Here is a 13,769-nt window from a genome sequence, read left to right as displayed (position 1 = left end):
TGGCGTAAGATAGGTTACAAACCTCTTATTAAAAGATCATCTCTCTTTCTCTCTCTCTCTCTCCCTCTCTCTCTCTCTGTCCCCCTTTGCATTTTAGCACATTCATTAATATGGGATAATTGGGACAGATTAGTAAAAAAATGCTTTCATCTTTGTTTCTTGCCAACATTGCATTTTAAAATAATTAAAACCCCAGATTGTTTCTGGTTTTCACCTAAGTTTACTGGCACCCAGCAAAGCAGCCTACACTTTGATTTTAATCATGGCCAGACAGTATAAGGCCCTTGTCTCAGAGGCAGCGTGAGCAGCAAGTAGACACCCTGCTGGGTAATTTCAAAGCAATGTACTTCCTGCTGCTAGTCCTACAGTATGATTTCTGTTCTGCCAAGGGCACCAGCACAAGGCAACTTCCAATTTGCACCTCACACATAAATTCACCTTGTGCCAATAGGTTTAGAAGAAAACCACAAGCTACCTAGCCCAGCCATCAGGGGTCTGTTAACAGACCTTTAACTATGATCTATTGTGCAGCGGGCCTAAAAGACGCACACTGAGTCCCACTTTGTAAAGCCTGCACTTGCCTGACACCGTTTTTTCCTTGAGATAATTATAAGTGTTTATTTTGGCTTTTAACAACTTTAATCACATTATTTAGCATGTTTCTGTTTTGTCATCAACTTAAATGAATACACAATTCTCCCAGGACATGAGGTGATTTCCCTGATAAAGGGATACACCGTAGGAGATAGAGGTGGTGAATTATATTAAAACTCCATAAATGTGAAAATGTTTTTCTCAATAAGCAAGTAAGAAAATTATCCCGTGCAGCAGAGAATTCCCAAATAAATGAGGTGTGAACTTCCTAATTAAAGTAACATGGTTCTCCCTCAGCTTCCAGCCACTGTTTTCAGTGGGTTAGTGATATTCACTTCAGAGTGAATCCAGCTGATGGCAGTGCCATGAGCCCTCCATGGCACTGCCAACAAGAAGGCTATGTGGAATACAGAGAAGTACTTCTCTGGGTTATCTAGAATACGTTTAAAAATAACCTTAGCTGATCACAAAGGTCCTGTGACTGTGAACTTTGAGCAACTGTTGAAATGTCATGCTGGGCCAATTGCCTCTGATGGTCCAATTACAGAAGGACTATATTATAACAGAAGGAATGAATTCTAAAAATACACTCACCAGTAACAACCGAATCTATAAAGCTGAAAAAAGCATAGCTCCTCTTATTCCTAAATCACTTCAGTCACCTGAAGAATAAAACTAGATTAATCAATAAGTATATTTAATGTATAATAAAATGCACATGTCATTTGGTTTTTAATATGTTCTCTGAAGTTTCTATTTCGGTTGCTTATTAAGGATTTATTAACCATTGACTGTGTGGTTGGCATTGCTGGAGTTGACTTGCTCAGAGATAGGAGCTTTAGAGGCCCCAAATCAAGTGTCAAAAGAGGTAGAGATAGCCATCTTCTCTCTGTATCTTCTTTCTGGGCGTGTGTGTGTGTGTGTGTGTGTGTGTGTGTGTGTGTGTGTGTGTAGTTAAATTCACCTAAATAACTTTGTTTAAGCATGATAGCCTCTTGAACTCTCTACCTCGAAACAAAGTTAAGATTTGAACATATGAATTTAGAAAAGGCTTAATTTTCTCTTTGAGCAACACTGATTCTTTTTATATAATCTAAATTTTCAAAGCAAGCATCATTACAATTTCCTGTAGTTTAAATATGGAATGTTCCACCAAAGGACTGTGCATTAAAGGGTTGGAGGATCCTTTGGACCTTCGGGAGGGGAGGACTTAGGAAGGATCATTGGATCAGTGGGGGCATGTCCTGGGTGATGATTGTGGATGTTAGTCTGTTTCTCTTTCTGTTTGCTTTGTACTCTGCAGTGGAAGTGATCTGTTCTGCAGTACATTCTTGTCATGATATGATACACTCTCCAGGCCTCCAAAATGATAGGGCCATTAATCTTCAACCAGAACCTCCAGACCCATGAGCAAAATTCTATTTGGTAGTTAGTTATCACCAGTATTTTTTGTTATGGTGATGTAGTGCTAAAACGAATCCTAACACAACTTTTTATGAAACATGGAAATATAATATAAAATTTAGCAGTAAATATAATGGGTAAACTCACAAGAAAATTAATCACTGAAGGTCCACATTTCAAGGCGGTTATATAATTCTGTTGCCAGTGATTATGGTCTAGCTTGAGAAGGCATACCTTAGATATAAAGCATAGAGTTGCATCAAAGTTCGAATTTTTTTATTATTATTAAATGTAGCTATGGAAGAATTTAAAAAGTTTGAAGAGCAATTAAAAACAAGAAAATATGAAATTTGCAAGGGAATTGTGAGAACCAGAAAAGATCATCCTGATTGAGGTATTCCAGAAGCAGAAAGACACACATGATATATACTCACTTATAAGTGGATAGTAGACATATAATATAGGATAAACATACTAAAATCTGTACACTTAAAGAAGCTAAACAAGAAGGAGGACCCAGGGTAAGATGATCAATCCTCATTCAGAAAGGCAAACAGGATAGACATCAGAAGAGGGAGAAAACAGGGAACAGGACAAGATCCTAACAGAGAGGACCTCTGAAAGACTCTACCCAGCAGGGTATTTAAGCGGATGCTGAGACTCATAGCCAAACTTTGGTCAGAGTGCAGGGAATCTTATGAAAGAGTGGGGAGATAGAAAGACCTGGCGGGGACAGGAGCTCCACAAGGAGAGCAACAGAACCAAACTTCTGGGCATAAGGTTTTTTTTCTGAGACTGATACTCCAACCAAGGACCATTCATGGAGATAACCTAGAACCCCTGCACAGATGTAGCTCATGGCAGCTCAGGGTCCAAGTGGGTTCCCTAGTAAGGGGAACAGGGACTGTCTCTGACATGAATTCAGTGGTTGGCTCTTTGATCACCTCCCCCTGAGGAGGGGGGCAGCCTTACCAGGTCACAGAGGAAGACAATGAAGATAGTTCTGATGAGACCTGATAGGCTAGGGTCAGATGGAAAGGGAGGAGGACCTTCCCTATCAATGGACTGAGGAAGCGGTATGGGAGGAGAAGAGGGAGAGAGGGAGGGCAGGATTGGGAGGGGTTGAGGGAGGGGGTTAGCTGGGATACAAAGTGAATAATTGTAATTAATAAAAAATAAATAAATTTTAAAAATTAGAAACTTGAAGAGTACTAAAGATTTATAACCACACAAAATCATAGTCAATATCATGAGTTAAAAAAAAAAGTCAAAAATCAAGCCAATAAGGTACGATTCAGAAGTTCCTAGAATGTTGAAACATATAATTGTCCCCTACCTAAGCCTTCACTCCTAATCCGGGATTTAGTGACAATAACAAAGTAGCCATGTTGATTTTCAATTATTCATGTATTCAATCCTTGAAAATTTGGAGTAGTATAATGCATTCATAATATCAAATTACAGAAGCTTCTGAAGAAATGCTGCAAAATTCACACTAGAGTTTTTTTCTTCCACATGAATCATTATCTTTATTTCAGTAAGACATTTCCCACTTGAATCTAATCAAGTCTCTTAAAAGTTGCAGCATAAAACATAAAATTAAAGAAGGATTAAACAGTGTGCTTTCTATGATAAGCATTTTCTTTATTATATTTAAATTGGTTTGCATTTCTTGGAAGAATCATTAGCATGCTGAGAGCCCAATCATGAAATCAAAAACAGCCATGGTACTGTTTACTAGATGTTAATGCTACAAACATAAAATTTTCCTGATTCACACTTGGAAGGGAAGAACATTGTCAGAAATTCAGAATAAGCTGATCAGATAATTATTTTGGAAAAGAATACAACAAAAATATTATTTTTATACACATTGTAAAGATTTAATACAATGTCTCTCATTCAAAAATTACTGAAACAAAGTTGATTCTCAAACATTATCTATTCATTCAAGAATCTGTCAACACAACTTAGAAAGACAGAAAGCAAACACAGCTAAAATCAAAGATTCCAATCAAATATTAAATATAGTTTAAGTTATTTTAAATTTAAAATAAATTAATGTGTAATATATAAATTTGTAAATGATTCAATGCCAATAAAAAGTTGTTTTTGTTGAACTTTTTAAGCCATGCTGAAAAAAATTTTTTACACTAGAGTTTTAGATACCTGTTATTTTGTCTCCTGGACAAATTCTGAGCAGGACTCTGTTGTTACAAAGATTTTTTAAAATAGTGAATTAACAATTACAGAGTCCACAATGTATTTTGGAGTATATAGATATAAAACAAATACAGCATTCTTTCAGGAAATTCAAAATTCGAAAGCAGAGTTAATCCAGGAGTGTCAGGAATAAAATTTGTGGGCTAGGGAAATGGCTCAGTGGTTAAGAGCACTGATTACTCTTCCAGAGGACTCAGGTCTCAGCACCCACATAGAGGGTCACAACCATCTGTAACTCCAGTACTAGCAGATTTGACACTCTCTTCTGGTCACTATGGACCCTAGGCATGAACGTGGTACACAGACATATGTGCAGACAAGATAACATACACATAAAATAAACAGATTAAAGAACAAAGTTGATTATATGCTAAGATATGAGAGCTAAAATACAAAATGAGTACGTTGGGAAGGTAGTGAGGACATGGCACATCAGACACACGACACATTAGCAACTTGTTGGCCAGGGAGATATTTCAGTAAGTAACATACATGCAACGCCAATGGGCCAAGGTTCAGTGCACAGAACCTACATAAAGGGTTGATTCCTGGAGTTCACTGGCCAGCTAGCCTAACTGAAATGGCAAGCTCTGAACCAATGAGAGATCCTGTCTCCAAAGACAAGGTGGGGAGCTCCTACAGAACAAAAGCCAGGGTTTTCCTCTGGCCTCCACACATATAAGCCCTTGCCTATATAATCACTTACACACACACACACACACACACACACACACACACACACACACACACTACCCTCTTAAAGAATTTGAAGTGCTATTGGTGTTCTATTCAGGAAGTTGTCTCCTATTCTAATGAGTTCTAGGGTCTTCCCCACTTTTTCTTCTAACTGATTTAATGTGTCTGGTTTTATGTTGCAGTCTTTATTGTTGCTCTTACAGGCTCTAAGAACAACAATCAATAAATGGGACCTCATGAAACTAAAAAGCTTCTGTAAAGCAAAGGACACTGTCTTCAAAACAAAGTGACTGCCTACAGATTGGGAAAGAATCTTCACCAATCCTTTTATGACAGAGGGCTAATATCCAGTATATATAAAGAACTAAAGAAGCTAAAAAGCAGCAAACCAAGTAATCCAATTAAAAAATGGGGAGCAGAGCTAAACAGAGAATTCTCTGTAGAGGAATATAGAATGGCAGAGAAACACTTAAAGAAATGTTCAGCGTCATTAGCCATCAGGGAAATGCAAATCAAAACGACCCTGAGATTTCACCTTACACCCATCAGAATGGCCAAGATGAAAAACTCAAGGGACAACACATGCTGGAGAGGCTGTGGAGAAACGGGAACCCTCCTCCACTGCTGGTGGGAATGTAAACTTGTACAACCACTCTGGAAATCAATCTGGTGCTTTCTCAGACAACTAGGAATAGGGCTTCCTCAAGATCCAGCCATACCACTCCTAGGCATATATCCAAAAGAGGCTCAAGTACACAATAAGGACATTTGCTCAACCATGTTTGTAGTAGCTTTATTTGTAATAGCCAGAAGCTGGAAACAGCCCAGATGCCCCTCAACTGAAGAATAGATGCACAAATTGTGGTACATCTATACAATGGAGTATTACTCAGCAATGAAAAATAAGGAAATTATGAAATTTGCAGCTAAAAATTGCAGCTTTCCAGGGACCTGGAAAGGATCATCCTGAGTGAGCTGTCCCAGAAGCAGAAAGACACACATGGTATATACTCACTTATATAGACATGTAATATAGGATACACCTACTAAAATCTGTACACCTAAGGAAACTAATCAAGAGAGAGGACCCTGACTAAAACGCTCAATCCCCATCCTGAAAGGCAAAGAGGAAGGACATCAGAAGAAGAAGAAAACAGGAAACAACCTAGAAACCTGCCACAGAGAGCCTCTGAAAGGCTCTGCCCTGCAGACTATCAAAGCAGACAGTGAGACTTATGGCCAACTGTTAGGCAGTGTGCACGGAATCTTATGAAAAAAGTGGGAAATAGTAAGATCTGGAGAGGACAGGAACTCCAGAAGGAGAGCAACAGAACAGAAAATTTGAACACAGGGGTCTTCCCAGAGACTCATACTCCAACCAAGTACCTTGCATGGAGATAACATATAACCCCTGCACAGATGTAGCCCATGGCAATTTAGTGTCCAAGTGGGTTACATAGTAATGGGAAGAGGGACTGCCTCTGACAAAATCTGATTGGCTTGCTCTTTGATCACCTCCCCGTGAAGGGGGAGCAGCCTTACCAGGCCACAGAAGATGACAATGCAGCCACTCCTGATGAGATCTGATAGACTAAGATCAGAAGGAAAGAGAGGAGGACCTCGCCTATCAGTGGACTTGGGGAGGGGCATGCGTGAAGAAGGGGAAGGGAGGGTGGGTTTCGGAGGGGAGGAGGGAGGGGATTATGGGGAGATACAAAGTGAATAAAGTGTAATTAATAAAAAAATAAATAAATAAAACAAAAAAAAATTTGAAGTGTGTTTGTTATACGCTTTGTCCTGCTGGCTCCTCAGAAATATTAAACAAGATTGACTTTCTTACTTTTCATTCTATTAATCTTTGCAAGATCCCCCAAGGCAAGTTGTAATTATAGTTTTATACATGAAGTTACATAAACATTTAAAAGATTAAGGGGTTTTATGCTAAGCCACAAGAGCTGAGTCTAAGCTTGGGTGTCCCTATATCTGAATTGAAATAGAATACTGAAACTTGTTCCCATTCCAGTGCTCATCCTAGTAGCCAAGTAATTGTGGTTGAAATAATTTAATATTTTCCTTTAAGTCTGACAATAAGTTCAAAGTAAAATAAAGTAGCTAGTAAAAAACAGATTTTTACAGGATGATTAAAACAATGCTTTCTGCATGTTTTAATTTTTTTCTACCTTTCTTAACTCCTTTCCCTTAGGTGTGTGTGTGTGTGTGTGTGTGTATATATATATATATATACATATATATATATATATATATGGTATATATATATGGTATACATATAAGGTATATATATCCCTTAGGTGTGTATATATATATATGTGTGTGTGTGTGTGTGTGTGTGTGTGTGTGTGTATGTGTATATATATGTGTGTGTGTGTGTGTGTACGTTTCCTCTTAGACCATCCAGCAATTTAAATACTGGAACACTAAATACTAGGCTGAATATAACTTCCTGGTTAATGTCATGCCTTCCACATACTGTAAGAGTCATAACATGCTTTGCTATTTCAAAGTCAAGACATGTGTTGGGGAACCAGCCCTGGAGGAGTCATCATTTTTCTGTATTCCCCCTTTATCTGTGTGAGTTCTCTTTGCATTACTAATGTGTATATAAGAGGTTTCAAAAGAAAACAAGAACTGGAGCACATTTCATCTGATATGATTGCCAGTTCCACTGGAGGGTCCAGATAATTCTCAGGCTTTGGGTATAAAAATAGGTAGTGACGTTATTATACATTTTAGTGATTTCTAAAATTTTATTCAATAATTCACTTTTGTTAGGTGAATCAGTCAGTAGAGATTCTTGTCTCTGCTTGCAAAACATTTGGCGGTATTTATGTCTCCCTCCAGATGCAAGAGCCATCAATATACTCTGGATAGCTCTATGGGGATCATCAAGCCCACCTTACCTTATATGTTTGAATTAAATTCTGATTTAGGTGCCTATTAACAAGTTTCATTTACAAAGTTCAACTCATTTTCTTTTCACATTCTAAATATCTAAATATTTCATTGGCAACTGTAATGAAAATAGTTAATGAAGAGACCTACACCTGACCTAGTTTACTTTTCTTTTGGAAAAAAAAAAAAACAAAACAAAACACATTCATTCATGACACTGTTCATCTAACTATGGAAGCATTCCCGGGACTGTGAAAGGAAGGCATGAACTTCACTTCCTGAGGGTAAAGCCCAGCAGTGGCCTTTCAACACAATGTGAGCCAAGCATGAAAGTCAGCCTTGTGCTTTTCCTTTCTCTCTAGTTCTCTTTGGTATCGCACAATTACAAAGGGCAGTGATCCTAACCGCATGCCATGTGTTCTCCTTGCATGTGCAGAGTGATGACTATGGCTGAGGCTTTGATTCTGCAAATGTTCAAGTGGAAGTAACCGTTCAGGCTTGGGAGAATCTGTAAGATAAAAATCTATTCAAATAAAATGTAAACTGGTATGAACTGTTCCCTCTGAAATTGCTAGTTACCATTTAGGGGAGTCTAAATGTATTTCGTTAACAAGTTTGTTGTTCTGTTGGAGGAGACGGCGGAAGTTTTTTTCCCTCCATATTTGAAACACTCCTCACTATTACAAACGTTTTGACTAAAGTGCAGGTTCTGACAGACAGTTGTAAAGCCAGCTCAGGAAGCCATGCCAGATGAAAGACTAGACCTGAGAATTTCAGATAAGGCTAATGCCAGCATTCATTCAACAGTATGCTAGACTGTAAGATCCTTCAGTATCAACACCATATTTTTGCTATAAAATTATACATGAAGTGCATTAAGTACCTCCGACAAATGCCCTGGATGTCACATTAAACAGATGACAACCAATGATTAGAATAGCATTAAATGAAAAAAGAAAACATACCTTTTTATAAATGTTTCTGTCATTTTCTTTGCAATCATCTCCTCATTCATCATCAAAGCACCACCTAGAATGGCATATTAAAGCTTGCTACAGGCCATTTTCTTTGCTGAATTAATTGTGAGGTTCATATATGACCATATGGCCACCCCATGTTCTATTGAAGTGGTTTGCCTATAAAATAGGAAGGGAAAAAACATATTTCTATCCCCTAGGGGGGGAATAAAAAAACTTTAAGGAATAAAAAAAAAAAATCAAAAAGTACAAAGGACTCTCTCCTACTGGTGTGTGAGTTATGCCAGTCTACAGATATGACCCAAGATAAGCCCACAGGAAGAAGTGGGTAGCTCCAAGTCTCCAGCCATATTGTAGGCGTTTGTTACAATCATTAAAGATAACTAGTGGATATTGCACAGCAAAGACACTATGTGACAGTTGTGGGGTTTTTTTCCTATAATTAAGTGAAAAATCAATAGAAACCTACCCAATGAGAGTTCTTTTTTAATTTAAATTTATTTTTAATAATTTATTCACTTTGCATCCTGCTTGTAGCCACCTCCCTCATCTCCTCCTGGGTCCACCCCCTTCCTCTTCTCCCTTATTTTCTTCCCCTATTTCTCAGAAAGCGTGAGCCCTCTTCTCCTACCATCTGGCCACAGCCTATCAAATCTCATTAGGACTGCTTGCATGCTCTTCCTCTGTGGCCTGAGAATGTCCCCTCCCCACTACAGGGGTCAAAGAGCGGCCAACAGATGAGAGTTCTTGTTTGAAGAATAAAATGATAAGCCAAAGCCAGACTTACAGCCCACTGACTATTGTAAAGATAAACACTCAAACCAGCCAGGGCTGCCTTTGGCATTCCTCTGTCATGTTTCATGTTTTCTCCATGGGACTCCATAGAGAAGCTCTAAGATAGAAGCTCTTCACGTGGAAGCCAGGGAGCATGATGTAAAGTTCTTTGAGAGAAAGGTGTATACAGATGCACACAGCTGCACACCCACCCACTGTTCCCTTCTGTCACTCTATTCCCTTCATTGCATAAGCAGCATGTTATTTCTCTATGAAGCCAACTATCACAGTCCTTGACATATGCTAAGTGAAAACATAGTTTTACAAATGGATGGATGGATGGATGGATGGATGGATGGATGGATGGATGGACAAATAAATGACATCAATATACTGACCATTGAATCAAATGGTAAAAAAAAAATGTACGAATAGCAGATTAAAATTTGTATCTATTAAAATAAAACTTTCATTGGTTTTTACTGGTCTCTTGCTATATCACTATATTTATGAGAAATTAAACTCCTGTGAAATATCAGTATGTCTGGATCCAATTCTTTTCTCATATGACTGATACATTTTTCATCTTTATAAATTATGAATTAGGGTTGACAGAATAATATAATTTGGATATGCGTAGAACATCCCTAAATTCCCCTTAAATAAAATACTTATAAATGTGTTCTTTTATGGTTAATAATAATCAATAACATAACTTAGCTGTATGTTTGACCGCATTTACTTTACTGTTGATTTTCCTCCTATTATAAAGAAATTTAAAATTTTAAACATTTTAAATTTTAAACTCTAGGTTTAAAAAAATCACATCCCCAAATGTCTTTCCAACCTTATGATCATAACTTGATAAACAAATGCATCAAACCCAGACATGGTTAAACAAACCAAATGTTTGTAACGTGATTTAATGGCTATTCGTGTATAATGTTGTTTTAATGATTTTGTTTTTCCACCAGAATAGAATAGGCATTTGAGAGCCTTGCCGAAAGGGCACACTGACCTCTTCTAATCTCTAATGAATCTGTTATTAGCCTAATAAGGATCTGGTGCCTGGTATTTGATGATGGAGTACTATAATTTTAAGTACTAACCATGTGAACGTTCATAGTAAATGGGCAAAAGAGAATGGGCAATTAAAACTCAATAATGCACAGATAAAAGGCAGGTAAACCTGCCCAGATATAGCCCATCACCACAGCTCAGTCTCCAAGTGGGTTCCCTAGTTAGGGGAACAGGGACTGTCTCAGACATGAACTCAATGGCAGGCTCTTTCACCCCCCCCCCCCAGGAGGAGCAGCCTTGCTAGGCCATAGAAGAGGACATTGTAGCCAGCCATGAAGAGACCTGATAAGCTAGGGCCAAATGGAAGGGGAGGAGGACCTCCCCCATCAGTGGACTTAGGGAGGGGCAGGAAAGAGATGAGAGAGGGAGGATGAGATTGGAGGGATGGTGGGAGAGACTGCAGCTGGGATACAAAGTAAATAAACTGTAATTAATATTAAATAAATAAGGCAGGTAAAATGACTTAAGACAGCCATAAGTTTACCAGTTTGAATTTAGTTAAGATTAGAAGGTCTTTATAACATGGGTCCTCAAACAAAGATCCATGGCTATTCTCAGAACCTCTCAATGAAAAAGATAACCTAGAAACTTTGCTCAGATGAAGCCCGTGGTAGCTCAGTAACCAATTGGTTTCCCATAGTAAGGGGAACAGGGACTATTTCTGACAGGAACTCAATGGCAGGCTCTTTGACCTCCTCACCCCCAAGGGAGGAGCAGTCCTGCTAGGCCACAGAGGAGGGCTCTGGAGGTACCTGATAAAACAGGGTCAGATGAAAGGGGAGGAGGTCCTCCCCAATCAGGGGACTTGGAAAGGGGCAGGGAGAAGATGAGGGAGGGAGGGTGGGATTGGGAGGGAATAAGAGAGTGGGATACACCTGGGATACAGAGTTAATAAAATGTAACTAATAATAAAAAATAAAATTAAATTAAAAAAAGAAAAAGATATGTGAAGAAAACATACACAAGAAGTTGAGAGAAAGGTCTGCCATTTATTTTTTATCAGCTCTTCAGCACAGCACCAATATTTATTGACAAAATGAATACTTATATCTTTTATAACAGCATAGTAAAAACATATCAGAGCATAGATAATAGAGAGATTACACATTATCATATATAAGCATAGAAGTATGTATTAAACGCATCCTAATATTTACATTATCTTTCTGTATCAGACTGGATAGATGGCTCAGCAGTTAAGAGTGCTGATTATTCTTCCAAAGGATCTGGGCTTGATTCCCAGAATTCACTTTAGAAGACTCTCAGCTATCTGTAACTCCAGCTCCAAGGGTCTGACCTGTCTAACCTCTGCAGGCACCTGCACTCATGTGCACAGATCCACATAGAGACACAGTTAAACAGTATTAAAAATAATAAAAAAAATTAAAGAATGTTATTAGAACTCTTAATAAAAGAATTTCTATAGTACCATCAATTGACAAAATATTTATGTTCTAGTTAGAGAAATACAAAATTATGAAATTACAAGCTAATTAAAGTACAGCCAAGCATGGCAGTGTATAACTCTAGTACCAGCTATTTGGGAGACTGAGACTGAAGGAGCAATTTAACCTGGACAACCTCAAAGTACAAAACAGAAAATAAGGGATGATATCTTAGATGGGACATTAAATTACTGAAGGAGACATCAGAAGAAGGGTCATGAAAGTTTCCGTAGAAATAAAAACTGAACTAGTTCAATAGAGTGAATAGTATGATCCAATAAAATGGGGGAGGTGTAGGAAGCACCTAGGATTCAAAGGGAATGAAGTTAGGAAAGATATTCCAGAAAACAGCCAGTATCTGTGAAGGCCTAAAGGACAGGGAAAGGCAAGCCATTGAGAAAAAGGACGAAGTCTGTCACAGGTAGAGCATAAAGTTAATAGATCACAAGAAAAGACCTGAGGTGAAATGGGTCCAAACATAAAGGGACAGATTGCAGGGGTGGAGGACAGGAGCATGGAGGAGTTGGGGATCTAAACAGTGACTCATGGTGAGATGCTCTGAAGACAGGGACAAACAGAACACAGAAAACCTGATGGATCTGAGGGATTGTACACAGTGAGACAAGCTACACATGATGTCCCAGTTGGTTCAATGAATGATGAGGAAACTAGAAGATGCTTCATATTTTCACTGGAGCAGCTAGTGACACAATGTCATGAGCTTAAATTGAGACGAGGGAGACAGAGCTGGGGAGGGAAGAGGAAAGAGAAATGAAAAAAGCAGGAAGAAGATCCAGTGTGTTTGCTTCCTTCAGGAAGGTTTGGCTTCCAGGCACTAGTGAAATATTTAACTGTAGATGACCTGAGCCCATTCAAACACAAAGTTCTGGTGCTCATAACTGAGATGTAGATTCCTCATTAATCACTGAAGAGCAAGGGTTCTAAGCTTGATGCTAATGAGGGGTTTCTTTTCATTTAGTTCCTTAGGAAAAAAAAAAAAAAACATTAGACTGAAGTTTCATTATTTTTCTTGAAGAACACTTAATGTACCTTACAGTGCTTCGTTGGCATTCAACAGAATGAATGCTCTAATTTTCATTGACATTTCATCTTTGACCTGTGGAATACTTTTAGAAATGTTTTATTTCAAAGTATTCAAATATTTTTCAGACTCTCTTTCTAAAACCGGTTTCTGTTCAACTCTTACAATGATCATATGGTTTGTACAATTTGTCTTTTCAATTTTAGGGGGATGCTTAGGACCCAGCAACACCCTTGAAAAGACTTTGGATTCTGATTTCATCGGGTGAGAGTTGATAAGAATAAATAATCTAGACCTTAATCCTTACTGTTTTTTTACTCTGCTTGTTTATCCACTATACAGACATGTTCTGTCTCATTTGTCTTTTTATGCTTTCTGTTCTGCCAATTTCTGTTGATGATATCTTTTCTGTAAAATTAATTTTTAATATGCTTTATTAACAGTGCATGCCTTATACTATTCTTTCAACCTCAATTGCTTTTTTTTCTTAATTGATAAGATCATCTATATTCTATTGTTCATGGCCTTAAAAATTTAACACGTTTCATATGGCAATGTGAAGTAACACACTCCCCTCTTTCTCTCTGTCCCTTCCTTCTGCTTTATTTTTTAATTATCATATAA

This window comes from Psammomys obesus, unplaced genomic scaffold (genome assembly GCF_907164565.1).
Source record: "Psammomys obesus unplaced genomic scaffold, mPsaObe1.curated_primary_1811, whole genome shotgun sequence".
NCBI classification, from domain to species: domain Eukaryota; kingdom Metazoa; phylum Chordata; class Mammalia; order Rodentia; family Muridae; genus Psammomys; species Psammomys obesus.
Note: the sequence above shows the minus strand (reverse complement) of the source record.